Source organism: Poecilia formosa, unplaced genomic scaffold (genome assembly GCF_000485575.1).
Source record: "Poecilia formosa unplaced genomic scaffold, Poecilia_formosa-5.1.2 Scaffold44, whole genome shotgun sequence".
In the NCBI taxonomy this organism is placed as follows: Eukaryota; Metazoa; Chordata; class Actinopteri; order Cyprinodontiformes; family Poeciliidae; genus Poecilia; species Poecilia formosa.
This window is the reverse complement of record NW_006799983.1, coordinates 457,184-461,738: the sequence shown is the minus strand read 5'-3', so window position 1 is coordinate 461,738 and position 4,555 is coordinate 457,184. Positions and strand designations below refer to the sequence as shown.

Here is a 4,555-nt window from a genome sequence, read left to right as displayed (position 1 = left end):
TAATAATTATAGTGTTATTGTTGTAATAAAGCAGAATATGTTCAACCTACAGATGGAGCATCAGCGCTTTGCCCGTTCCAGCTCTAATGAGGTGACGACTTTCTCTGCTTTACATTTAAAACAATCTTGAACATAAGTTACTGTATCATCACGGAGAAAATCCTCTGCTGTGTGTGTAATGATAATCTTCTTGATTTCCCTAAAGTCAAGCTCAACTCTCTCGCTGGCTAACCTCATCACTCTTCTCCAAGCAATTATAGCTGCAGCTGCAGCATAAAGCCTGCAATGTTACCAGTGACCAGTCAGTGAGTGACCAAGTGCTTGAAGTAGTAGATGTTAAACTTGATCTGTTTCTGATCAGGTTATTGAGTTTTATGCGACTATTTCACCTTTTCTCATTTCAGGTTCCAAACCTGCTGTTCTGATGGTCTTTCACTCAACATTCAGGAAACATTTTCCCTTCTGTTTGTTTGCATGACAAATAAACCTTAAGAATGAAAATTCTCTCTGTGCTGTTTTTTTTTCTTATTAATTATCCAGTCTGGTACGTTTATCCTTGTGAGCAGAGCTGGTGCTTATCTCCAGCAGTAAGGAGGCAGGCTGCGCCCTGGTCAGGTCGCCATCCATCTCTTAGTAAATCATACATAACAATATTGTCCTTTTATTGTTAATTCTCACTCCATTTTTAACACATGTACTCAGTGAATAAGAAGTAGTGAAAAATTTTCCATACCAAAAATTTCCTAATCTCATCCATCCATCCATCCATCCATCCATCCATCCATCCATCCATCCATTGGGTTTGGAGGTCCAGCTCCTGTCACTTTATCAATGATACATATTTGTGTCTTCTTCTTAGTGTCTGACCTCAGATCATTGTAAAGTTTCCTTGTTTTAGCTCAGTACTGATTACCAAACATATTTCTATATGCTAAACAATGAGAGAATAATGAGAAAGGGGTTTTGTTTTACTTTTTTTTGTTGGATGGGTCCAGACGTTATTTGGTGGAAGTAGCATATTACTTGTGCCAAATATTACACAAAAACTCAATGCAATAGTTTCCCTGAATCCTTGGCAATTGCATCTTAAATCTATTCCAGAGTATGAATATAAATGTATATAAATGTGAATAAATCTTTTTCTAGCACATGTGAGCTGAAAGCTTATGCTATATTTTGGTTGCCACAAGAGACTAAAGATGTCTGGAAGCTGCACAAATAAAGAAATCCACATGTTTGATGTGATTGGGGACAGGCACACAGAGTATAGAGAGAGAAGTAGAGAGCACAGAGCTGCAAAACACAGATTGTAGTTTGCAGCTCTTAGATTTCTTCATTTAAATTTATAAATGTGTTATTTTTGAAAAGTATGTTTTGTGTGAGTTTGCAGTGAAATAAATATCCACATTTATTCTGAGTGCTGCCTTTAATAACGTGAAATCACTTTGTGAAGATTTGAGTTTTCTGTGTGTTTATTTTGCTTTCTGTGTCTGTTGAGCCTCTGTGATTGATTTATCCCAGCTGTGTCTCGTTCCCCTGACAACCTTCTGTGTATTTAAATCCACCTGTGTCTCTTGTTTGTTGTCGGGTCCTTGTCTGATGTCATTGTCTCTAGTTGTGTTACCAGTGGCTACCAGTGTCTGAGCTCTTAGCCTTCTGCTCACCTGCTTTATTCTTCATTGAACCATCATTTCCTCTACTACCTGGGTCCACTTCGTCTACCTCAACATTCTACAACCGCAAATCATGACAACTTTACTAAAACAAGCGGTTTTTGTAAAGATAACTTTGAATGTCAGACCTTTTTCTCAACACACGACATAAGAGGGACAGAAGTTCATCCAACATGATGGGTGGAAGTATTGGTGACTCCTTTGACTGTCCAGTCGCTCCACTGGTGCTGCTACAATTTCCATCAGTAAATGGCGCAATAGGAATAAATTGATTTGATCATCAAAGGCTAATAAAAATGCACATCCTTACACAGTATCCAGTCTTTAGAGAAAAAGTTGAAGCTGAGTCTGAAGTCTTTCATTTTGTGCCTTAAATGGATCTTGAGCCAGAGTCTCTCAACCTTGAGTTGTCGTCTCTGGTGTACTGTCCCTGAGTGTGGAAACAACATTTCTATCACTCTTAAGTTTTTCCAAGCTAGTATGAAAATTACTGTATCTCCCACACTATTTTGTTGCAAAAAAAGGAAAAAAGCAAAACAAAACTAGTAAACAATGTCTGAAATGACATTGTAGTGTGAGAATAATTCAGCTAAAGATTGGTTTTCAGAGAACTGCAACATCACTTGTAAGTTGCAGTTTAGACAAAATAAGAGGCTGCAATTGTGAGCGTTTCTTCAAACGATTCTTCATGTGGTCAAATGGACAGAGTTTTATCTCTTTGGCAACAAGACTTGTTCTTATTTTCAATAACATTTCTTACTCAGAACTCTTTAGCTCTGAGTAAGAAAGCTAAACTTACTGTCTGTCGTGGACTAATAAAGTCCACGACAGACATATAATATATGTCCAGTCCAGTAATATATATACATCAATGCTGGTGGCACTCTGTCGTTCTCTCGCAGTAAGAGAGTGGACTTATTATGGATTATGTAAAATCAAAACAAAACAAAAAACAAAGAAAACATGTGGTCATGTTATCACAGCTGTCAAGATGTGGTTTCCATATATAATCCCTGATTAGACATTACAACCAGGTTGCATTTTTAAAAGGGAACATTTCTCAACACCCTGATCCAGATACTCTATATAAGTGGAGTCCAAACTTCACCTCAACACAACCTTCCTGTCAAGTCATTCAAAGCAGAGAAGACTCTACGGTGACTATATCAATTTATACTTAATTTCTTTGTATCATTGAACCAATTTGTTTGCTTGATAAAGACTTTATTTATGTTCCAACAGCTGAAATCACTGCAGCCATGCTGAAGGTAGCACTTATTCTTGGATGCCTCCTGAGCCTCATTGTGGCTACACCAGTAAGTGATAAGCCTTTTTTCTTTTAATGGACTGTAAAGAAGCTTAACTATGTACATTTTAATTTAACTTTGCAGTGAATATTGATTCTTCTCTTGTGTGTCATGACAGCACTTTTTCTCTTGTTTCACACACATCTAAACACATTTCTTAATTTACAACAGAGTTTTCAAGCACCTATTACACACCTAAGCCGTGTAGTTTGTATTTGATCCTCAATTATAAAGGCAAGTAATTTCAAGAAGCATTTTTTGTGCAAATCTATTGAAGAGTATAAATTATTAATATGTCATTTTTTCTGTGAAAAAGTCCACAAATGCAGATCTTTTTTCAGAGACAGGCACAGTTTTACATTGACATTTAGAAGATTCCCATGTTTTATCTGTGTTGTGTTAAAGAAATTAATTACAAGAAAAATTTGAAAATATTTCTTAGCTGAAGTGTATTTGGTACTCCTCCAAGGGTTCTGTTGAACTAAACTCTGTTAGCTGACAGTTATATTTTATTGGAAAGGAAAGCTACCAATGGCTCCTTTAAAGGTTCTGTTAAATGAGACTGGTGACATGTAGGTGTATTAACAAGTACAGGACCTTAAAACCACAAAATATGAAATAGTAAGAAGTTAATTTGAACTACTGAAGTCAAAGTAAACTGCAGAATGACTTAATTTGTTTGCTCTCTTCAGATGGAGCACCAGCGAGTTGCTCGCTCCGGCTCTGGATCCAGCTCCAATGAGGTGAGAATATGTCTTGTCTCTGTAATAAACCACAAATTTACAACATCTACTGTATAGTTGATGTGTAGTTTTGCTAAATTTCTAACTCTCTTTATGGTTTCCTTACAGGTCTCAACAACCAACTTTGCCACCCTGCTGTCCCTGCTCCTCCAGCTTATCACCACCACCACCACCACAACCACAACTACAACTGCAGCTACAACACCAGCTGCTGCTACATAAAACGGAGACTTGAACGTCAGCAAATTTGTCATGTGTTGAGAAAGTTGTCATTGTTTTTCTCTCTCAATTTTCAATGTTAATGGAAATCAGTTTCCAGTATCATTGAACATGGATCAAATTTGCTGCTGTCATGTTTGGTTTTGTGCTTAATAAAGTTCAGCAAAAAAAAGAAAAATTGTGACGATTCTTTTCTCTCACTAAAGCCTCAGTGAACATTCATGTGAAGAATCCAATTACATTATAAAATTTCAAACACATTGTTTTGAACCAAATATATAACAAATATATGTTTTTGATTGTAAATTGAAGGGAAATGATAAACAGATGGGGGACATTTACTTAGTTTCATTACATTTGTAATTGTCTGTCGTGGACTTTATTAGTCCACGACAGACAGTAAGTTAAGCTTTCTTAATCAGAGCTAAACAGCTCTGAGTAAGAATTGTTATTGAAAATAAGAACAAGTCTTGTTGCCAGAGAGATAAAACTCTGTCCATTTGACCACATGAAGAATCGTTTGAAGAAACGCTCACAATTGCAGCCTCTTATTTTGTCTAAACTGCAACTTACAAGTGATGTTGCAGTTCTCTGAAAACCAATCTTTAGCTGA

General features: G+C 36.6%; 2 long non-coding RNA genes across 2 annotated transcripts; both read left to right on the top strand.

The window, feature by feature from the left end:
* The first annotated feature begins 6 nt into the window (after positions 1-6).
* On the top strand, positions 7-501 carry LOC107836198 (uncharacterized). The gene is made up of 3 exons (XR_001662065.1): positions 7-91; positions 206-305; positions 405-501. It is a non-coding gene; the product is annotated as an uncharacterized LOC107836198 (long non-coding RNA).
* Positions 502-2,727: 2,226 nt separating this feature from the next.
* LOC103137860 (uncharacterized) lies at positions 2,728-4,083 on the top strand. Its single transcript, XR_476190.2, has 4 exons — positions 2,728-2,830; positions 2,916-2,989; positions 3,673-3,723; positions 3,832-4,083. It is a non-coding gene; the product is annotated as an uncharacterized LOC103137860 (long non-coding RNA).
* The last annotated feature ends 472 nt before the right edge of the window (positions 4,084-4,555 follow it).